Source organism: Strix aluco, chromosome 11 (assembly GCF_031877795.1).
Source record: "Strix aluco isolate bStrAlu1 chromosome 11, bStrAlu1.hap1, whole genome shotgun sequence".
In the NCBI taxonomy this organism is placed as follows: domain Eukaryota; kingdom Metazoa; phylum Chordata; class Aves; order Strigiformes; family Strigidae; genus Strix; species Strix aluco.
In genome coordinates, this window is record NC_133941.1 from 10,534,165 (window position 1) to 10,558,597 (window position 24,433).

Below are 24,433 nucleotides of genomic sequence, written 5' to 3' on the forward strand. Positions count from 1 at the left end.
TCCTTCTATTTTGGGGTATTGCTTTTATTTGGGTGCTCCTCTCTGTAGAAGAACACCTTCCTGTGTTTGGCTGCAGACACTCGCTGTGGCAGATGTTATGACTCAGAGCAGAGAAAAAGATTCAGATTTTTATTTTTTTTCTCTCTCTCTTTTTTTTTTTTTTCATAAGTGACTTGCCCCCAGGCATGTTTTGACAGGGAGGATATCATTTCAAATTAAATGTGAATGTGGAGGCTTTCCAAAGCTACAAATTGCAGAGATTTCTCAGCATGACTCAAAGAAAAAAAAAGTGTTGTGCATGCTGATCGCTTGCTGTGGTGGGAGGGTGCTGCTGTGGTGTAGCTCTGGTATTGAAACCCATAGTTTATTGCCTTGTTACACATTTGGACACGAGAGAGGCAGTGTCCGTGAGCGAGCTCCTTTGATTTCATTCCTTTAATGACCATTTTCCTCTGTAAACTACATAAAGGCCAACACGGCAGAGCTGATTTTTTTCCCTGCTACCTTCAGGTAGGCTGGGATGGTGACTGGTGGTTTAAAATCTCATTTCCCCTTTTTGTCAGGTGAATCTCTAGCATAAGTGAGCAGAAGTTGTTTTTAAGAGGACAAAGAATTTGGTCTGCAAGTAGGCAATCCAGAGGATGCTTCCTGACTAAGGCTGCCAGAGGGCCATGAACGGCTTTTTGTCTCTAGCAAGATGATTGCTTTTCCCCTTTTGAATGGGGAGAGATGCAATGAGGAGAGGAATTCCTTGTTAATTGTGGGTTGTTTTTTTGTTTTGTGGTTGTGGGTTTTTTGGTTTTGTGTTTGTTTTTTTTTTTTTTTTTTTTCAGCCCATTTCTGGAAAATTAATGGAGGGAACATCTATGGTTCTGAATACCATCTTATGAGCTGTTGGTGTCTGTGATCTGTGTGTCTTTTGAAGTAAGAGGGCTTAATACTCTAGATCTCTAACATTTTAAAGTTTTTCCTGAGTTTAAGAGCTGAACTTTTTCTTTCTAATGAAACAAAGCAGAGAACGCCCCCCATTTCTTGCCTAAATCTCCAGATTTATGGCACAGCCATAACAAAGGTCAGATTTGCATTGTTTGAAGCTGGTACTCTTTGCGTGGGTTCTGACTTTCTGAGGATATTATGTCTTCTCAGAGTTTGTCTTTCATTCTTCCCACCTTTATTCTCTTTTTCACCTTTTGTTCCAGCTTTTGACCTGCGTTTCATCTCTTCCTCCGCTTCTCCCTCCTCAGTTTTCCACACCCCACCACTGCTGGGTCTCAGGGCAGGTGTACTCAGGCATGGGGTGTTTCTGCAGCCTCTGGGACAATCCCAACCTTGGTGTTTCGGTGTTAACATGGTGTCAGTAAAAGGAATGATTCTGATCAAGGGCACCTTTCATCAGTGTGTGACTTCAGCTGGGATCTGTTAATTTACACTTCTCTTGAAAATCAATGGAAATTTGTATGCAGGCAGGATCTGGCCCTGTGCCTTGGCTGCGTCAGCCCCAAGGTCTGTAGCATCTTGTGGTCCCTTCAGGGAGACGTGGACATGAGCTTCCTTTGTGTCACCATGTTCACAAGATTTTTTCCTTTTATGCTGAGAATATAGCGTAGGAAAGGAACGAGAGCAAACTCTGATAGCTTTAACCCATAATAAATCTGATGTCCTTGGGGAGAATGGAGATTAAAGAGCCAAAATTCTCTAGGAGATTGTCACTTGGCTAATGATGATCGTAGCCTATGGCAGTCAGGGATGATATGGCTGATACTTAGCAGGGGTTGTGAACCAATTAGTCTGCTCAACAAAATACTTGGTCCACTGGGTGCAAATGTTAAGAATATTTATAGGGCTGGCTATGGAGTCAGCTAATCAGAACTGGAGAAAGCTACTTAAGAGGCTGTCCCAGGCTCTACAGAGGCTCTGAGATTACACAGCTGACAGATAAACAAATGTTTGCTCATGTAAATATTAGGACTCAAAGATTGTATTTGAACTCTTTTTCAGTTTTCTAGCATTGTAAAATCAATTAAGGGTGCTTAAAACATGCTAGAATTGTCTTCCCTGTGGAGAGCTGACTTCAGGGGTGGCTGTCCAGGTTGGCTTCCTCCAGCTTTAATTTTGATGTGTCTTAGATGGTCCAGGTGGGAGCCCATTTCCATGATGGCAGAGATGTCACATAAGCTGGCCCAGGTAAAATGGCAGCAGCACAGTAATAATTCAGCATATACTAGCATGTTGTTCTACATTCATTAACTGCTTAAGATCTGAGTCTTTCCATTCACTCTTTAACCCACTGACTTGCCGAAGTATGAAACTGCTGCAAATCAACATTGGTATCACAGCCTGGTCCATTGTGTTCGTAATGTCCAGTCCATTGTACTAGTGATGTAGAGAGTTGGTACTTACATAAGGACTAATAGGATAGTTGGAGAAGAAAAGCAGTAATTCATCTAAGTTTAAAGGGTGGCTTAAAGGTTTATAAGGGTTTCTTTCTTGGCTTGTTTATTTATTTGCACTTCATGTTAAATGCAATTAATAAAATACTTTTTCACTTTTTTTGCCCCTCTAAGGCATTGTTTAGCAGAACTTCTGTTAAACAGATAATAAAATGAGAAAAATCCACAGGCTTCACTGGAAAAGCTTTTTGAAACCTGAGAATATTGATTCCTCAGATTTAGGACATAAATGTGGTTATACATGTTTTTACACAGAATCTGTAAATAGAAGAACAGCTTCTAACCCTGCTACTAAGCTTCTAATCAAAATATTCTGCCTTGCTATTTTACAGCTGTTACTTTACAGCAAGCAATCAGTTTGAAATACAGCCATTTTGAGTTTGATGCTGAAGGTGGTTTTCTCCAGTACTTATTTGAAAAATCAAATGTTAAACTGGGGCATTTATTGTACTTGGCAAGCTCTACACTAGGTCTTTACTTATAGAAAAACAAAACATTAATAAAAGCCAGGTTGCAGATTGTTCTGGTAAGCACAATGTGAATTTATTTTTTTTTATTATTATTATTATGATTTTTTGCACCCCTCTGTGTAAAAGCTTTCTTTGTGCTGCTGCTATTCTGGCTGTAAGTGGTTTTAAGTGCAGTGGGTTTTAATATACAGATGTTATTTCTGATGGATCTTGTATATTGAAACTGGCATAATGTCTTTTTTGATCCTGAAAAGCACAATGATTATTGGTACTGATAATTGTGTTAATAGCTTTTTTTTTTGGAGGGGGAGGGTGCATGTGTGTGTGTTCATATGTGTATCGGAGATGCAACATACTGGTAGTTAAATGGGGTAAAAATGGTATTTTCAAGAGGAAGATCCAAGTCCGTAGAGACTCTCCAGGGATCTCATTAAAGCGCTCTTTCCTTAATATAGTGTACTGCAATAACAGCTATCAGAATCCCTACAGTGTGGTTTCCTGATAGGTTAGTTTACACAGAATTAATTGTCTAATTTTGCAAGCGACCAGTACAGTGCACACTGATTTTTATTTATTCATTTTTAGCCTGATGTGTTGCTCTTGTGGATTTTGCTTCGTAGTTTAAGATAGTTTTTACAAACCATCTTCAGTTATACCACTTTGTCATAGCACATATTACGTAGGAATCGTGATTTATTCTTATCATTCTTCTTTTTGTCCTCCATATATAAGACTTGCTGTTAATTTAAGCAATAAATTTTTGCATAAAGCATTTTTAAACAATACAAATAAAAGGATGCATCAGAAAAGCAGATTCAGACTGTATAAGGCTTCTGTGGTTTAGATGCTCCAGAGACCCATCCTGAATGGGGAGAGTGGATTTTCCTTGTCCCCAGAGGTCAGCTTGCTGGTTTGTCTGGTACAGGAATAGCAAAGTGAAGATGAACCTTACACAGAACAAAGGACCAGCAACTTGCAGTCAGTTGATACAGAAGCATAGAAAAATGTATTTGAATAAAACCTAACAGGCTGTGCTGAGAATTTGGCTTGAACAGGATTTTAAACGTATTTGGAGGCTTCCTTTTTAAAATGAAGTTCTTTTTAAATGATTTGCACACAAACAAAAGACTTCTATCTTACTACCTACGTTTAGCAGCATGAGAAAGATGGACTTATGCAGAATATTCTTCCGCTCAGTTTGGGGCGGGATGGCTGCTAAAACAACTGCTGGTCTCGACCAACAGCTAAAAACTGCCTTTCAGCTTGACTCATCATTGCTGCTGCCCTCGGGAGATGATGCTTCTTCCCTCACCTGCTCAGGCTCATGCAGGTGGGGAAGAGATGATAGGCTTCTGCTGATTCCTCGCCCCTGGACCTGGCAGTGTTCCTGCAGCCTGCTGATATTTTTAGCCTGAGGAATGGCTTTGCTCTACAAAGACCATTGCAAAAGCCAAACATCTCTGCTGAAACTACCACTGTTCACTTGTGATCAGCACGTTGGCTGGAGGAATTGGTGACTATGCCCTCAGCTACTGTAAACTGGAGAAGTTATATGAGTAGCTGAAAGAGCTTTCTGCACAGACGGTCTGGAAGCAATATAGGAGGCAGGGAATGAGCATGGGCTGGATATGAGCTGGAAGGAACATGGGAACCCAGAGACAGTCAGAAGTGATGTAGCCTGAGGAGACCGCACAGAGACAAGAGAACAGTCCTGTCCCAAGTGTGTGCGTGTTTGTATGCTTGGGTACCTTCTGTCTCAGTGTGGTGATGGGTTATTAAAACATCTCCTGTTTCTGTAGGATGAAGAACTGGATGGAGGAGGGAGGGAGGGCTGAGGAGCATCATTCCCATCATTCCAATTGAGAGTTCAGGCAAAGGGTGTCCTCCAACTGGGACTAAAGGATGTGGAAGTGAAACACTTCAGTTAATGTAAGTGAGGGAGAGTAAGGCCATAGTGCTAGCTGAGAGAAAGGACAAGTCAAGATAGCTTATTGGGGGGGGGGGGGGGGGGGGAACCCAAACCAGCAAAAGAATAATCAAAGCCTGTTGTAATTCAGAAAGTGTTTGTCAACACTGGGATTTTATCTTTAATTTCTCATTTACTTATATGAAACATTCTCCAGGTAAAAACTCTGACTTTTCTTGTAAGAAGTGAGCATTTTGTATGGTGTTGCCATCCTTCTTGCTGGCAGTTCTAGGAGGGAGACATAGGAAGTCAGTGAAAGGTGAGATTCCTTTGCCTGCTCATTCATTGCCTTTTTAGCTCTTGCCTCTGTTAAAGAAGTTAAGGTACAATGTGCTCTGTGAATTTATAATGCTGTAGGTATTCCAAACTGCTTTCATAAACAGGGATTGTATCTCCCTCTTAGACACTAGATATGAAAAAGCCAGCCTACAGGCTGCAGTGTGGATCCAGCCCACCAAGCAAATGAGATGCCCATCACACAGGCAAAGTTCTACTGTTCCCATGTATTACAGACCATGGTGTGTGGACTGGGCTTGAGCAGAGATGAGGCTGTTCTCTGTTGGGAGACACCTGAATTGTGAATGTGCCACCATTCTGTCTGGTCCTGTGACAGGGATTTGATGGCGTGCAGAGCCTTTGAGTGCTGTGTCCTATCGTGGCCCCATTGGTAATGTGCATGTTGTTCTCGTGTCAGTTGTTATCTCGAAGTGTTGACATCATGTACTAAATAGCACTTAAGCAAGTCTCTTTCCATCAGAAGATGAATTTCTGACACAACTGAAGTCAATGGGGCTTTTGTCACTGACTTCAATAGACCTCAGCCTCCACCTCATGACTCCATGGGAAGAAGAATAAATTGCTGCCGAAAATGCAACCGTCTCTGACATCCAGTGGGAAAGGATAATTAGCAGTCAGTCATGGAGCTGCCATCGTGGTTGTCTGATGAATAATAGAACTGAGTACAAGTGATATGTTGCCTTCCAAGTGCGTAAAGTAATTTTAGCAGATTAGCATGAGTATAAGCAGCCAAGAAATATGGTATGAAAACCAAGTGTGAGATGAGTTCTAGACAGTAGACATCAACTTTTCCGCCTGTCTGGCCTCCAAAACATACTGCATAGTTTTATCTAAACACTAGAACAGGAAGGTGTTGGGGATTAGGAAGACAAAGTCTGGTGTTACTAGGCTTTGTTTCTTTTATTTTTAGGGGTTTTTTGTATTGGGTTAATGTTCTTAAAAGAGCACGAGAGAGATTTCAATGAAACTTCTTCTCCCTCTTTGCTTCTTGTTAGAAATACCTCTGGAACTGGTTAGAGCACGGTTGGACTCTGTTGTAAGGATGATGGTACAAGGGTGAAGAACCATGTTTTATGGGTGTGTGTAGCTTCCATGCATTGAGGAAACCCTGGCTTGGAAATTCTGATTTCTATCAGAGACACAGTTCAACCAGCTGGTGTGTTGGGCTTTTAGGAAGAAACACAAAGATAGGTGCTGGATTTGTGGATCTATACCTTTTGAGAAAAGCGAACAACAATTAAAGCAGAAGAAAGCAAACCCAATGTGGTTTTAATCATTAGCTTCAGTTTGTAGTTGGTCTTAACACTGCGGGCAGCTTTGTGAGTGCATAAAGACGGCACTGTAATGCTGTGGCTTTTAACTAGGCCTGTTTATGTATTGTGATTGGCGAAGCTATTGACTTCATATTCTTTCATGTTCTTTATGTTCCCTTCTGTTTTGATGTTATCGTGCAGTCATCTTAGCTACGTATTAAACAAGAGACTACTTCAATATAAAATGATCAAAGGGGTAGGGGAACACAGGGCCATAAAGAATATATGGAGAGCTCTGGGGGAATGATAAGTTGAATTTAAAGGCTTTTTCAAGCTGCTTAATTCCTGCTTAGATTTCTGATGCCACCAATAGGCAACAGTCATTTTCTTTAAATCTTTTACTAAGGATTGACTGGCAGAATCACTGTTTTACATGGGGTTTAGAGAGTAAAAGGCCACCCTGAAGGTCAAGCCCAAAGAGATTTCCTCTAAGAGCTCATTGATTCTACTAGATTTTTGACTTGAAAAAAGACCACTCCTTCCTAGGTCTGTGGCTTGGATACAAGTGCCTTAGTATGTGCCAGCACAGAAGGCAGGAGCAAAAGTGTAAGTGCAGGAAAAAAATAATAGAGAAAGATGCTGTGGGGCAGACAGACAATGATTTCAGTCTCTTGCTTGTACAATTCAAACTGGTGACATTATTAGCTACTGGTCCATGAAAAAAGAAAGTATTATTTTATTGGTTTCAGAAATGGATTATATTAACAGTGAAATTGGGCAGAATAAAGATTTATGGTCACATCCTTAGCTTTAGTAAACAGGCAGAGGACCTCTGCTTATAATGGGGATAGAAGGATTCACTGCAGCTGTGGAGCTGGGCTGTAAATACCGTGGGTCTGGTTTTCTTCACATATATAAATGATTACATGGTTGCTGTGAATGTATATGCATGTACTGTCTTTATTTTGCACAAAAATTAAGATGAGCATGTTTTGCCTCTCTAACCTCATTATAATATTGGCTTTGTAAGTTGCCCAGTGCTGTGGTGGTGATTAGCAAAATGAATCTGAAAGTCTACCCCATAAGCAAACTCTGTATTTGCGCTATTACCTACTCCTGTGATATTTCAATCTGATTCATTAGTAAAATTAGCATTTTTATGGACTAATTAGGGAAGAATGTTGCTTGCGCTCTTTCTGATATACAGAGATTTTCACAGCTTAGTAAAATCAAATAGAACTGAAACTTCCCCCCCCCCCCAAAAGAAGAAAAGCAAAAGGGTTACTCAAATTAACTCAAAAGATTGGGGAGATTTTAATTTAAAGGGGAAAAAAAAAAAAAGGAATTAAGAGAAGATTAGATTACTGTACTATTGGCAGTTTGTACAGTTTTTTGAATTAAAAATTCCAGATCTCTTTCAGCTATTTTGGTTCTTCAGGCATAAAAATATTTTAAAAGCTGTCAGTCAGTCACCATATTTTTTGTGACGGTTGCAAAATGAACAGTAATGAGAATGAATAGTAATGAGTGCATTATCCGGTATCTATAAATACCAATTGATTTTCATTGTAAGTTTATATATTTCAGTCGACATACATTCTAGTTTTTCTCTTCTTTTTAAAACCAAGGTCAGGTTTTATTAGACCATAGCCGTTCATTCAAACATGTCTTAGTTTTTCTCACATTACGCTAATGAACCACTTGCTTTTGAAGTTTAATTCTAAATATGCATGTGTGTCACTTTTTCCTGATCACATTCTCCATTTGCCAGGAGGGTAAAAATGGGTGTCTGTGACTAAACATCTGAGGTCGTCTTTTTGCAAGAGAAGTATTCTTTCTTCTTAGAGGATGGAATACAATTATTTTAATCAATGCAGGCATCTTCTGTTTTGATTGTTATGTTTTTATAATGATCTTGATTTACAGAGACAAAGAGCAGTGAACATCTCATTTTGGGCTTCTGTAGAGAAGGCAAAAATCTCCATCTTGCATAAAGGGTAGAAGTTCAATTAGGCATTTTGGTGTCATGGGAGGTTGATTGTGCTTTAATTGGCTCCAGCTGACTGGCTTTTAGGCCATGATACTCTTCACCTGCAGTTGGATACTTCTCAAATATGTATGGAACTTTTTGTTGCGTTTGAAAGTGTTGCACAGTCAAAATAATTATTTCCAAATGATACCTTACAAGTGAATGCCTGATGATAAATACAAGTTACATTAAAACTGTAAAATAATTTAAGTTGGAAGGCACCTTTGGAGGTCATCTGGTCCAACCTCCTTCCAAATGTAGGCACGACTTTGAAGTTAGATCAGGTTGCTCAGGGCTTTGTCCAGTTGAAAACAGTAATTAGCCTTTTCTTCTTCAGGCTAGACAAACACAGTTCTCCCAGTTTCTTCTTCTAAATTATGTGCTGCAGCCCCCTCATCATCTTGGTGCTCTCTGCTGAATTTTTGCCAGTTCATCAGTGTCTGTTTTGTAACAGGCAAACCAAAACTGGACACTCTGTCCCAGAAGCAGTCTCACAAGTGCTGAATAGAGAGTAATAATTGCTTTCCTTGACCTGCTGGCTGTGCTCCTGCGAATGCAACCCAGCGTGTGGTTGACGTTCATCACTGTCACTGCCGACTCCTGTTCAACCCTGTGGCTGTCTTCCCCAGAGCTGTTTTCTGCACTGTGGGTTTCCATTTGCAGGGCTTCACGTCTGCTTCAGCTGGATGTTGTAAGGTTTCTGTCAGCCCACTTCTTCAGCCTGTTGAGATGCTGCTGAATGGCAATCCCACTCTCTAGTGTGTCAGCTGCTCCCCAGCTCTGGTGTCACGTGGAAACTTGCTGCAAGCGTACTCACTCTCATCGTCAAAGTTGTTAATGAAGATATTAAGTGGTTAAACAGATTGCCTTCAGGAAGATTTGCTCCAAAATCTTGTTTGGGACTTAGGTGAGGGTCATCAGGCAGTTGGATGTTGGTGTGTGTTGTTCCTTCTTGCCCTTCTTGATGATGGCCATGACAGTTGCCTTTTCTAGTCATCAGAAGGATCCCCCAATTGCCACAATATTTCAAAGACCAAAAATCAGCCTCAAAATGATGTCAGCCTGTTTCCTGCACATTCATAGACCTGTGTAGATCCAGTTAATTGATTAATTGATCCCTAACAAAATCTTCCTCTACTGTAGATAGGACTTCCCTGCCCCAAAGACATTAGGAACATGGACCTGGGCAGCCCGAGGGTAGGCCTTGCCAATAAAGACTGAGGCAAAAAAGTCATTGACTGCCTCATCCTTCCTCTGTACCCTTTGTTAGTAGTTCTGTTGACATATTCAGGAGTAACCCACATTTTCCTTGATCTTTTGCTGCAGGTGTACCTATGGGTGAGCCTTTCTTGTTGGTCATACCATCCCTTGCCAGCTTCAACTCCACCTGGGCTTTGGCTTTCCTAATTTTGTTCCTGCAGTCTGGGCAAGGTTTCTATAGTCTTCCTGGGTAGCCTGTCCCAACTTTCACCTTCTGTTCACTTTGTTTTTGTGTTGGAGCTCTGTCAGGGATTCCACATTCAGCCAGGTCAGCCTTCTGCCACGTCTGCTCCACTTCCCACTTGTCAGGGTGGATTGTTCTGGTGCTTTGAGGGGGTTTTCCTTGAAGATCAAGGAGCTCCCCTGTGCCCTTCTGCACCCTGGGGAAGTCATCCATGACATTACACCTGCTAGTTCCCTGATCAAACCAAACTGCTCATCTGAAGTTCAGCATCAATATTGTCTTTGATGCGCTCATGACATCTCAGTTGCTTGTGCATCACCAGTGTCATCTTAGCAGATATCAGGGTGCTTAAAGTCCCCCAGGATGACAAGGACCTTTGATTGTGAAGGCTGAATAAAGCTTTATCCACTTCCAGTTCTTGATAGGGTGGTGGGTAGCAAAAACCCACAGCAGTGTCCTCCTTGTTGACCTCTCTGTTTCCGACCCATAACCATTAGCTCCCAACGAACCCATCACCTGCTTCTCAGCACAGCTTCACACATAAGTCTTGAGAAATAATTCTGACTCATTAGTCTCTACTGAGGAAAATTCTGTTTTCTGAGCATACATTTTAACAGGTTTTAATCCTATACAGTGCCTTTTCCAGCATAAACATGTATTTTTTTTCTGATAGACAAAAATATTTTGAAACCCTATTAGAGTCTAAACATTTGGGTTACCATAATAACTTAAGCATATACTTAATAACCTTTCTTGATGGGGGATTGTTGGTATAAAGTCTTTATGGATACCTGGAGTCTTAAGTACCAATGTAAAGCACTCACTGAACTGATGTATTTTTTTCAGTTGCATTTTTTCTCATTGTGCTTTCAGCAGTCCAAACATTGCAATACTGATATCACCCATCTTGACCTCAGTTGTCTTCTGTGTTAATAAAATGCCCTGTGCTGTTACTTAGACCATTAGATTGGGACTCGGAAGTGTTATTTCTGGCTCTGCAATTACCCTACTGCTGCAATTTCCCTATCTGAATTGGGGATAACAAAGCTCTCGTTCTTTGCAGAATGCTTTGAGATTTGATGATGAAAAGTGCTATATGAGGGTTCAATATTGTTATGTGAACAAATATCACTTTGTTTGCATGGCTTGACCATCTTATAAGCAAGCGGAGAGCTGATGACCAAATCAAGATTAGAACTGAACAAATGAGTTATAATGAAGAACTTCAGTCTATTGACTTCATTTTTTCCTTCTGTTTGAAAGTCATTAACTTTTATAAGTAAATCTCTAGAGACATTTTTAGTCTGGAAATCATTTGCCAGTTGGGTTTATAAATCTTTTAAGTTTGCTCATTTTATAGTTTTACTTATCATTTTAGATAACAAATAAGTTACTTATTAGTTTATATGATCATTAGCAATCTGAGCATAGAATCGCATATTATAAGGTTAAGTTTCCAATTTCAGTGTTGGATATTTTCCAAGTGCATTTAAAATGCATTTCCAGAGAAAAACCCCTGAAAATTACAGATTAACAGTGAACAATCTTTACAACAGGAAAAAATATTCCTTTGTTAAAACTATACTTTAAATCTGTTGTGAACAGGGCAGCAACACAATTGATTATTTTAAACATAGTTTCAAAACCCTTTCTACATTATTTGCACTTAGTGTCATGGGTTAGGTCCTTCTGATCTTTCTGAGTTCATGTATCATGGCAGTTTGCATATGATTGACTTTTGTGTTGTAGAGTGGAAAAAAGGAACCTCAGTTAAATTTCCATACTGCCTGCATAAGATTTTTAACCAGGAAACGTTAGGGAAATAGTTTGTCATATGGTGTAAATAAAAATAACTTAAAAAAAACCTGTGCTGATTTATCCCAGTTGAAGATTTGCTCCAGAGTACCTGAGAATGACTGTGTGGTCTGGCACATGGCTGTGAATAGCTGAAATCAAATTTGTATCTAGAAAACACAGAACTAAGTTTTCTGGCTGTATTCTGTCCTGAAACCTCAGTATTCTGATAGGAATGCATGGGTCTCATGAAAAATGGTGGATTTTTTTTTAGCTGGCATGTAGATACTCACGATGCTGCCTTATGAGATCAGGAGAAATCCTTTTCTCAGCCCATGTGCCATTCAGTTTGCACATACTCCGTGTTGAAGAGCTCAGGGAAGGGTTGTAATGCAGAATTGTGTTGTGCGTTAGAAGGTTATTAAAATCAAGTGAAAGTGTGCTCTATACCTTGGGGACCTTAAATGCAAAATCATTCTAACTAATAAGCAGGTACTAAATGTGCCAAATTTTACCCCACGGTACCACAGGCTCCTGTGGTGGTGTCGGTTTTGCTCGCTGACTTTTATTGACTATCAGGATTTATTGACCCACGAGGGAAATATTGACAGAGGTGATTCTCTACCAGTCACAATTTCCCTTAAGGGACAATAGCACCTGGTGTTCACTGTAAATTTAAACTCAATGCATGCATGTGTGTCATGGCACGGGGTTTAACTGCTGAACATTTACCTACTGTGATCGTGTGGCAGTGCTGTACATGAGACCTAAGTGCTTTTGCACAGACCTTGACATTTTCTTTAGGGAAAGATATCTGTGGTGTGACTGGTGACAAGCCTGAGAGAGAGCATCTGTGTGCGTGTGCCTTTATATGCATTAGCCTTTGTATGTATGTAAAAGTCAAGGTGATTTTCTTCTGGTAACCATTAGAACAGGGTTTAATGCCATACATCCATGTTGCTAAGTTCACTACAGACCCAAATTATGTACTGGCAAAGTGCTATAACATTTCCCATGTCTGAATAATCATGGACCGGAATCTGGCCCAATATGCTTGATTTACTAAAACCTGTTCATGGCTGCCTTCTTTTATTGGTACAGTAAATCACAGAAACTGTTGGTTAACATCATGTGATGGTCTTAGACAGCTATGATTAGTATTTGGAAGCTCTCTTCATATTCTGATAGTCCTTTCAGTAATAAATAAACAGATATTTGAACAACTTGCAACAATGTGCTTGCAGTAATTATGAGCCACCTTATTCTAAATGTGAGACTGACCTGATACACATTTTTTTCTTTTTTTTTCCTCTGGTCGAAAACTGAAATATTGGTAAAGCATGTCTGCTAAACTGGAAATCTTAATTTTGTTCTTTTAAAATTAGTACTTTCCTACTATTGCTAAAAAGAAAATAATCATATTATTTAAGAAGTAGAACAACTATTGTACTGACTTTTCTCAGCAGCACGGCATCTTTCTTGGGTTGTGTTCATAATGCACGTGGGTAAAATTATACCTAAAAATGATTGTTTCTTTAATAATAGCTATTTTTCTCTCTTGCTTTTTATTTCTCAACCCATATTAATATTACATACTTGGTATTAGTCTGAAAATGTCATTGCAGATACATATTTGCACTAATGTGGGATCTATAAGGTGTAAGGACAGCAACCTTTTGCTGTGACTAGAGTTTATTCATTTCATCCCGTACTATTTTCCAAGCTGGTTAATGCATCTTTTTATTGTTTGACAAAACTTCCTCCTCAAAAACCTTTTGCTATTAATATGCACAAGTGGAGCTTATTCTGCATTCACAGTGGTGCTGGAGCTGATGGGAATGCTGCCTAGGGCTGGGTGCTGGGATTTTGGGTCCTTTCATCCCTTTGCCACCCACACATCACTTGATGAACTCTGCAATAGGATAAACCTTCATGGTCTGCACTGTAAGGCAAAGTCGAGTCTCAGAAGATTGGATGTGCAGAGCACAGCGCTGCGGGAGCGGGTTGGCTGCAGGAGGGCTTTGCTGAGGGAGAGTGGCCAAAGTAACGTCAGAGTTTCATCCTGGCCAGTGCTCCCCTCTTTTGATACTCTTCTGCTTTGTCAAGTCCTCTGGGCCAAACCTATTGTTTTCCTCAACATTGTGGGGATCTGCAGCAGGCACGATTCAAGTAATGTTTAAATATTTAGTTTCTTGTTTTCAGAACATTATCTGAGCCTGACTCAGAGGCTTGTACTTCATCGATTCATGTATCTTTTTGAGAGAAATGCATGGATGAAATGTGAAGGTCACATTGCAGCAGGGACCACTTGTGCCTGCTCCAGTCTGTTCTTCCCCTGCAATCAGTAGACGGAGGAGCCCGGGAAGCTGCCCGTGCCATCTGTGGCATGGCCAGAGTCAGCGGATGATGCCAGCCCTAATCCTGGCTGCAGCATGTGCTCCCAGTTCTGCTCAGAGACCAAGCAGCCCCCAGGTAGCTCAACACTGGGACTAGAGATGTCTTAAAGCCATCTTTGTGCCCTGCTGCTTCTCCCCTCTCTGCACTATGTGTAATGCAGCTGAAATACAGTGTCAAATTCAGCGAATGACCAGCTGAGTGAATAAGAGTGTGAACTGCATTCCCTCACTTAGAAATCTGTCAACTCCCTCTAACCTTTTGGCAAATTGAAAGACCAAAGTGAATGTACTTCCAGAGTATCATAACAATAAAATGCCATTGTGAAGCAGGAAGCAGAAGCAGCACTGGGAATCCAGACATAGAGACACTTTGCCCATATCCACAGAGGAAAAAGATTGTATTTTTATTTCTCATCTTTTAAAATCCCAACAGATTTACAAGACCAGGGCACCTAAACACTTTGATTCAGGCCACGAGGTCTCTAGGACAGTCATAAATCTGTAGGTTGCAGATTTTTCCCTTGTAGTACTGTGCTGGGTTTGTTTTGAGCCCTCTGAGCTCAAACCATGACGAGTACCTAAGGCGTGAAAAACTAAACAGCAGGTGAAGTTTTCAACACAGACTGGGAGACAGGTTTTCTCATTAAGACATACATTGTTCCAGTAATTCTTTTCCAGTGTAGTGCTAGATGCAATCTTTCTAGACCTTTTCTGCAGGTGCAAATTTTCTAGAGTCTAGGAATGACCATGTGGATACTTCTGTGCACAACAGTAATAACGGCACGTAGCCCAGAGTGCCACAGATCATCTTCTTACGCCTCTGTGAAATAAGCCTCATGGTTAGTTTTTAAACTTCAGTAGCTTGATTTGGACAGAGTCATTTACTTGAGCAAGGGCAGCACGAGACGTCTGTGCCCATTGCGTGGCTGTTGTGCAGGAAGAATGACAGTGGGTCCCTACTGACAGCATCACCTCGGATGGAAGCACCTGGGACATAGACCATTGAGTCATAATTCTTCCTTCACGTTACAGAAGAGTCTTGGGCAAAATGGTGGATAACCTTCACTGGATGATGCATGTTGCCAGGAGTTTAGATCATCTTCCCTGGGGAATTGCAATATCATTGCATGGAATATTGGATTTGAGGTGGAGGAGGATTGTGGAGATTTATGGTCAGCTTAGTTCCTTCAGCAGGACAGTCCTGGTAGCTCACTGGTGAAAGCCTAAAGCAATACCCCTTAGCAGTCTTTGAGCTGAAGCTGCAGTAGGTACGCTTGAGCACTGATATCAGCTCTGCTCCTACATTGCCTTTTTAATGTTAAATGTTTTTTAATGTTTTGGGGAGTGATGTATTCTTACTGTCTGTTTATACTGTGCCTGAAACAAGAACTCCTATAAATTGCCTGGCTCTAATAAACCAAATTAAAAACACCCAGTGATACAGACTAGGTTACCAATACTGTATCTTATGGGTTTTTTCCAAAGTTTTCCTATACTTTTCACTGGAACTGTTTTTGATATAAATCCTTTCCTTCAGTCTGTGAGCTCGATTTACCCTTCCTCTCTCTGTACAGTACAGTGATAACTTCAGTCCTACAGACCTTCTCTCCAGGAAATTCTATTAAGATTTTCTTTTAGCAAAAGTGAGTAGCCCTTCAAAAATCCTTTATCAGGTCTGTTCTTTCCTGTTATGGTTTGCCTTTTCTTTTCTTTTTTTTTTTTTTTCATGGATAGCTGTAATTTAAAGCTTACTAGATCGATAAGTCCAAGATGCACAGCATAAATGGGAGCAGCAGACAAACAGCTGGTAAAGATAGGAGAGAGCTGATTAAAAAGAATTCAGCTATAAAGCATTTGAGTTACTATTATCTGCTGTGATTTTTCAGTTAGGGGGAAGGGGACTCACAAATCATAAATCCCTCCTCCCTCACAATCTCTGATTAAAATAATGCTGAATTTTCTCTTTTTTCATGTCTCTAGATAAAAAGTGGATTTTTTATTCGGAGTAGATGTTTTAATCAGTTATAAGTGAATTGGCTTAATATAGAGATAGCTGGGGGATATGTAATGGCAGGAAGTCTGGACCTGATGTAATAGCAGCATCTCTGGTCCTGAACTCTCTACATCCAGTCCTGTGATAAACTGAAATCCTGAAAATAGCCTCTGTTTTACACTGATTCACGGCATAGGGATTCTCTACCCTGCTTTGCAAGCCCTGGTGATTGTGCGTGGGACTGGGTTTGGGTTTACTGTGCTTTCTAGCAGAGGCATGTCTTGCAATCCTTGGACCAGGCTGCCACAGCTTTGTTGGGTTATACCCAGCTGGCACAAGCTGTAGATCAGGCAATTTGCATTGGCATTACAAATTGCAGTTACATTATTCTGTGAAGGTAAAGACGGTATAAAAGGCTGAGCGTGTTGCCAGCAGGAGAGTAAACATTTCTAAGCTAAAGCCTCAGTAGAAGTCAAGAAGGATTAAGGTGCAGCTGAAAGTAGAATTGAGGTTCCTAAATCACTGCAGAGCTTTAGAAAATGTTTTCTGTTCACATCAGGAAACATAATTTATTGACAAAGGGTTTGAACTTTAAAATATATGTGCTAGTGAACTGTGTTTCAGTGAAACTGCATACTTATTTTGATGGGGAGGTTGTGTGCCCATAACCACAGAAATTATGTGAAAGACTAAAGATGTGTGTGGCAAAAAGCATGTACATCTTATACATGTACATCGATGTATGCTGAATTTGGCTGTTTATATACCAAAATAGCAGAAAGACATTACGATATGAATTTGAAATACTGTGGGAAAGGATGTGCATGTGCACGTGTGGACTTTGGAAGAAGGATTGGGTCTATCTATGGGGAAATAAGTCTGTCTGCAACTGGTGAAATGAGACCAGATAAAGAGATTATCAAGTAGTGACAAGAAAGAAAATAGGTTAGCTGAATTTTTCTTTATCACTTCTTTTCCCTTAAGACATCTCACTGAATATCTTGTCATTCATACAGAGAGTCTGGAAAGAAAATCACTTTTAAAGGTGACCCACGAAGGAACAAAAATTAGAAACAGTGCTTGTGTGCTTCTTGTGCTCCTTGGTGGCATAGGAATTTACACTGTGTGTGTGTGCTCTCTTTTGGGAGAGCAAGAAAAGTGGTCTTAAACTTCCAAAGCCTTCCTGTTGCCTTTGCTGCTCCCAGCACGTAGCAGAGCATCCTGTGGGTGCAAAGCAGGATGCTGAACAGGGACTGAAGCCCATGGTGCGGCCTGGCTCAGCCAGGAGTGAATATTGAGGTGCTAGTGCAATAGCAGAGGTGTATCATGACCACGTTTATAAGAGATTGAGATAGAAATGCACCTCTTGGTCAATGTGTTTAAAATGGGGGAATGTTATTGGAGAAAAACAGTTAAGGAATCTGTTTCCTCTTGAATACACTTTTCTTTCATGGGCCTTTTTTTTTTTTTTATTTTAAATGAAAGTAACTCTTGAAAATCATTTTGAAATTGTGTTTCACATCAATGGACTATAGGAGAGCAATAATGTAAGTGGTGATTGATAAGATTAATTGTTTCTGGTTTTGTGTTATCTGTGATTCCAATGAAAGCTGAATCTTATCTGTTTGGTACTATATAAACACTTAACAGGCTTTAGAAAGCTTGTAATCTAAGTAGACAAGAAAGGCAAAGAAAGAGAGGGGAAATAGAGGTGCAGAGAAGTGACTTGTTCCAAGGTCACAAACCAGATTTAGAATAAGAATCAGATCTTCTCACTTCAGCCCATTTTCTATTCCATAGGGTATGGTGCTTCTGTTATTCAAATATGGAAAAGCCTGTCCTTTTCCAGTTAAATAGAGGGCAAAGAGAATGAGATCAGACATAAACTCAGTGATACAGAGAAAAAATAATAAAAGAAAACAAAGGAATTGTGCTGATAAGGATGCTATTTTTAGATAAATTCAACATATGACACACCATTACTCAAATCACAAATTTGTCTTTCTCTTTAGATGCAGTAAAGTGGGGAGAAAGATTCAGATGTAAAACTGCAAATTGACTATACATTGATGAAGAAACTGCTGCACGTACTGGTTAGAAATGCTTTTTTTTTTTTTTTTTAAATTAAGCATTTGTGTTTTGGATGTAAATTTTATTTACCTTTATTTCTGAATCAGAACAGTTAAAGTCATTGTAACTATTTTAGACCCATTTGATACTGTTTCTGTCTAATATGCTTTCTTTAAAAGCATAAGCAAGTGTGGATATTTATTTGTGCATATATGTATGTTCTGGAATAATTCCATGTGATTTTAATTACTTGAAGTATGCGGACATGCTTTCAAAGTCTGAAAGCTCTCTAAGGCCAGATGGAACTTGATTGTCTTCTCTTTTTACAAGTTAAGCAAACAGTCATTTGTTATTATATGTGTAGCTGAGCCCTAAACTAGGCTTTGTCCTGTTGTAGCATCTGATTGGTAAGGAGCTTGCGATTTTACATTCAAAAAAACTGCTCAACTCTGGTCCTTCAACCTGTAGGAGAAGGTACTGTAATTATTCTATTCTGATTATTTCAAAGGAAGTCTTCCACTCTGCTTTCCATCCGCTGGTGATGGCGGCCACTGGGACAGCAAGTCACCCCAAACACTGGTGGAGGGGCTGGACCCAAAGTGGTGGATGGACCTTGCCTTTCCTTAAAGTACCCCTGGGGCATGTTGAAGAGAAATAGTGGGGGAGCAGGGCCTTGGTGATGGTGTTGCCAACAACTCTTCATCAGTGAAAAAACGTCTTGGAGCCATGGAGTTATTTATGACTTGGGCTTCTCTAGGATAGCTTGTTACTGGGAAGTTTAAGTGCCTGTGGACCCTTCCTGTAGTGAGATATGCTTGGAGGAAATAATCACACTGACAAGGGATTTCTATCTTTTTTTTTTTTTTTTTAAATCCTATTCATAAAAAAAAGCCTCCTGTAATTTTGTATTCTGTTTCTTGTTTGTGGCTGATGAAAAGCAGGTCTGTGCTACCAATATGTGGAGTTTAAATATGCATTTCCCATTAACTTTTATTAACAGGAGCTCTAAGGCTAAAGCTTTATGTATAATGGGAATTATTTACACCATTACTTTATTTTGAGATACCGTTTATTGGGATTTTCTGTATTCTGCTCACTGGCCTTGAGTACTGCAGAGAGCAGGGCTGAGAATATTGTTCTTACATATCTGCTGCTGAATTTAATTTTGCTTATTTTTGTGGTCTGTAAAATTAACAGTGACAAAGTTATTGATAAAATGTAGTCTGCTTGCTTTATTTTTTTATATTTTATTTTATTTTTTTTTAATTTTTTTTATTGCTTTAACTTTTTTTTAGTAAAATGTTCTTATTCTTTTATTATACCCACAGCCAGTGATTGTTTCAAGTAGAAAATAATTTACTAATTTCTGATAAACCCCGACTAACAAGGCAGTGGGATTCAGATGCTGTGTGAATCTAGATGTCCGTAAAATCTGGTTATTTTTTGATTTGTCTCTTTGTAGGAGAAGCTCTGAACTGAAAAGCTCACTTTCTTGTCAGTTTGTAAGTTAGCTTATAAACTTTCCCTCTTTCAAGACCAGCCATCTGGAAAGGTCACCATGTGGAGGCTGGCTATTTTTTAGGTATGCATGAGCAAAGAGAATAAAGATTTAGTCTGCTTTTCTTGAGGGACAATCTGTCTTGTTTCTTCTTGCACACCCCCAAAATAATGCATAAACTTTTTTCTTTTTTTTTTTTTTTTCCCACCCCAAAACCTTCTTCTGTATTCTCTGTCAGAGTATCCCATGAGCTATTCCATTTCAAGGGAGAAATACTGGAAATATAGGCATAACATTCCGAGTGTAGACTTGAGCAAATTTCTATATAGAATCATAGAATCATTTTGGTTGGAAGAGACCGTTAAGATCATCAGGTCCAACCATAAACATAACACTGCCAAGTCCACCACTAAACCATGTCCCTAAGTCCACGTCTACGTGTCTTTTAAATACCCTGACCCTTTTCCTTAGCAAGAAAGGACGCAAAGTGATGCAGCCTTTATAACCAGCTGGGCGCTTGGTGCTCAGGGCGTCAGCGATGTGTATGTTTGGGAAATGTGCTATTTTCTTCCCTTTGGCTCACAACTTCAAGTACACCCACTTTTCTAGTTAATATGCTGTTTCCTCTCTGACTGAACCAGTTTCTCAGTGCGGGGATCAGCCTCACGACCTCTTTGCCCTGCGTGACCAGAGAATGAACTCAAAGCCATTCAGATGGAGCTTCAGACTTAAGTTAATATGTGCTCCAATGTCTCCCCCACAAATAACTGCATTTACACAGGATCTTTTTATTTAAATATATGTCTCCTCTTTGTCAGATAGAGAAATTGTATTTAAGATTTCATTACGTTTAACTGTGTGATAAAATTCCTATACTTAGAGTTTGTGAGTCTGTTACCTTTTAAAAGATTTTTCGCAATGTGAAAGTTAGTACTCATTTGTTGTCATTTAAAATTCAGGGCATGATATGTGAAGTTTTATTTATAAGAAGGATGCACTGTCATGTCATTTTCTACTTGCTTAAAAGCCAGATAACTGGTTAAGGAAGCTCCCATCCTGAGGAGAAGAAAGGGCTCATTAAAAACATTAGCTGATATAGAACAAATTGAGCTTCAGTGCCCTGCATAAAGATTATAATAACTGTAATAATAAATGAATTAATAATGCATTAAAGGAGAGTTCCTACAGTCAGATTGTCACATGCTTATCCTTGAAAATTGACTTCATTGAGGTGTGTCATGTGAGCTAATGACCTTAACTGATGGATTCAGGACTTTTCCACACTCCAAAATCCACTTAAATCCATATTTCTGTACTTTTGACGGTTAGTATTCTGGACAGACATGAAGCAAGTAGGACCATTTGGTGTTGCAAGCCAGGGGGTAGCTCATTGCTGAAACAAAGCGATCTCTAGTTTTAACCTCAGGTAGTCAGAGTTGGATAAATCCTGACCACTTGCAAGGGAAGCTCAGGTTAGCAATCTGGTGCTGCAGGATGCACAACAACACCAGAAGCATGCACATATTGGGCTGTTGGGGCTTCAAAAATTTATACAGCCTCTATCATACAAAGAGCTTCCATGAAGTTGAAGTTTTTGGGTGAAGGTCATGTTTGTATGTATCACCAGCAAATTCTCTCTCCCGAAACCAAAATTCTCTCTCTTTCTCACCAACCTGCTGCTGTGTAGTATGATGGGGCCGTTCTGTGCTCCGCGGGAAGTAATGTGGTCTGATTGCAGCTTGGTCTGACATCTTCCCCTCTGCGAGGGCTGGACTGGGAGAAGTGGGCATGTTCCAGAAGTGCCTACTTAGGTACTAAATGTGAAATAACTTGAAACAGCGCTGTATCTGAAAATCTGGTTGAGTTGTGCATTATAAATATCATGAGATTATCAGGATTTAGGAATAAATGGTCAAGTTCAGCACTAAAATACAGGCGTCAACAGGGTTTTAATAGTGGAAGTTTAGGTGCTGAGGTGTATCTCTAGACACAGCAGAAAAGTGAGAGTATGGGGATTTCTGCTGTCCCCTCTGGGCAGGGGCTCGTTTATATGTGCTACACTGGGGAAAAACTGTATTAAGGGAATTGATTATCCAGACATTGTAAACCCGTGCTGGTTGTAAACTGCATCTTTAGGCACCTAGGTACCTTTAAAATGAATCCATTAGTCACTTCTGAAAACCAAAATGACTCCCCTAAACCCATGTACTACTGAAGATAGAGTTTACATGTGTTGTGAGGTCGCTAATTTTGAGAGTCTTAAAAGAATTGGCACTGGAAGGGACCTGGGGAGGTTGTCTGGGTGCCTTAGTTCAAAATGGAATCTATGGGTGCCAAATAGAGATTATGGGGAGCACTTGTCATTTGACTTATATGTCACACTCATGCTTCTGTGTGTCCCCATTTATACCTGCAAACAGGTATTTGTAGGTGTTAGTTTGCATGTGCAGACTGAGCTTTGCCTATGAAAGATGTGAAAGCAAAATTCCTTCTGGGATGCTTTTTTTGAGAGTCATTGAAAATTCATCTTTTTTTTTTTTTTTATAAATAAAAATCTCATTAGCATAAAAAAGCAAGCAAAAGGGCAACATCAATGGGCTTTTTATCAGTGCTTTGCATCATGTTAATACTATAGCCAACAGTAAATTATGTAGGCATTATACTGGAACAAAGGAAATTATACCAGGGGTTTTATTTGAGAAGATTTTGAGTTTGCTTGTCAAGTCATGCAGTATGTGGTTTGTTTTATTTGCTGGCTAATGTGAGTCTAGCTGAATAGTAGCTCTAGTTTGCACAGGGATTCTTCTCTTTCCCAGTGCATCATTTGATACATACCAGAAAACAGTAAGAAATTAAATAAAGGTAATGCATTAATGTACCAAATCGTTACGGCTCAGACAAACGACCAGAGAGTTGCCTATGCATCCCATGAAGTAGTCACTCAGAAAGCTGAAAGCCCAATTCTGTTTTTCAACCCTTCAAGCAGTAAAAGACACAGCAGCGCTGAGGATGTTGAATTTTGGAACAGAACAAACAGGTACCTGCTAGGAAGCTGCTAAAATAGTGAAAGCCTGGGACTGGCAGCGTATAACAAGGGAAATATAACTCTGCCTGCTGAATTGGATCTGCTCCTCCATGCTCTCTATGCTTTCTGTATTGACTGCTGTCAGAGGCAGGAGAAAGAGCTAAATGCTAAGGCTATTCTTAAATTTTTAGTAACGACACTAGGTTCATTAGAGCTCTCATCAAATGGCTTTCAGTTACTATCAGTCTGACTTGTATTTGAATTGATGACCTTGAGATGAAAGGCTTTTTATTCTATTACCCATCTCCTGAGCCATCAAGTCTTTAATATGCCGTGTAAAATCAGTTTTCAGATGGTATTTCTTTTATATAATATTGTCATTTATTATTAACAGTGTCTGATTTTGAGTGCTACTAGCTATAATTGTGCGTAATACTACTTTTGTTATTCCTGTATTACTATATACTTGTAGACACAGAGAAAATAGATTGGTAATAGACTGTAATCTAGGTTTATATAAATGAGTTAATAAAATCAAAGAAAAATACAAAGTTAAAATAAAGTCAGCATCAGCAAAGCTCGTGCATTACTTCAGTAAATTGAAATATAAAATTATGTTTTGATGCTGAAATAAGCTTTCCTGCAAAGTAGTGTATGGGACTACCAAATGCATAGTTAAATTAAGAAAAATGAATATGAATATGTAATACAAACCATCACAATGAATATTACATACCACCTTTTTCCTCCTGAATGGCTTTTCTCTAAAGATACTATAGAGTAGATCATGTTAAGAAACCAATGAATACAGGAGTGTTAAAGAGAAGTGCAACAAGGTAGCTTTTTCTATTTCAGTTTTATTTGATCGTGTTTCTTAGGAAAACTGAAAACTGGCAGCGCTGGGATAAAGAGACGCCTTTGTGGACAGATTCTTTGCAAACTCTTGATTATGGGTAGCATATTGTACATGTTGGATCTGGCTTGCAAGTATGTAATATGAATTTTAAAAGAGAGATAATATGAAGCTGGTGCTGTACTGGGCAGCAGTTGTGCCAAATTAAATGATTCTTTTACCCTTATTTTGTTCCAGAGGAGATAACGTTTCTGTAAAATGCTATTTCTTGTGTTTTGACACTAAAAGTGTTAGAATGCAAATCTGGCATAAGATCTTAAGGGGTTATCCAGTTCAGCCCACTGGATCACACTACATAGCCAGCCTCCAGGAGAGATGTTGGCGTCAAGGTCTTTTTAGAAGCTTCCAGTGACGGATCCCAGCAGCTGCCTTGGAGATAACGTATTAAAATGATTAACTATCTAAATAGCTCAGGAAGCTTTTCATAATGTCTGTCCTCAATTTTCCTTTCTGTGAATTAAGCCAGTCACTGCACATGCTCATGAAGTACGACTGATTGTAGTTTTCTTAATTAAAACCTGTTATGTATTGGAATATTGCTGCTATGTCTACTTTTTGGTCCTCTTTATAAAGTGAACAAATATCCTTCTTTCCAGGTCATGTTTTCTAAATCTCATATGAATAATTACCTCCTGTGTCCTGTGGTTAACATCTGTTAATATTTCCCAAAACACCACTTGTCTTTCTGGCAGCCGACTCACGTTGCTGACTCATGTTTAGGTTTTATCCTTGCTAACCTCTCTGTCCGCTCTCTATTGCTGCCTACCCAATAAAGCTTGTTTTAAAATTTGAACTTGATTATTTACGAAATAGTTAGGATTTTGCATATCTTTTT

General features: G+C 39.5%; 1 protein-coding gene across 7 annotated transcripts in view; it reads left to right on the plus strand.

Annotated features, from left to right (window-relative positions):
• Positions 1 to 24,433, plus strand: part of CHL1 (cell adhesion molecule L1 like) — a 141,362-nt gene that overhangs the window by 14,567 nt on the left and 102,362 nt on the right. For 5 of the 7 annotated variants that reach the window (XM_074836058.1, XM_074836052.1, XM_074836057.1 and 2 more), the window contains exon 2: positions 18,105 to 18,185. The exons of the other annotated variants lie outside the window; for them this stretch is intronic. The gene's annotated coding sequence lies outside the window, so the exon portion shown is untranslated. The remainder of the gene's footprint in view (positions 1 to 18,104; positions 18,186 to 24,433) is intronic. 7 annotated transcript variants of the gene reach the window in all.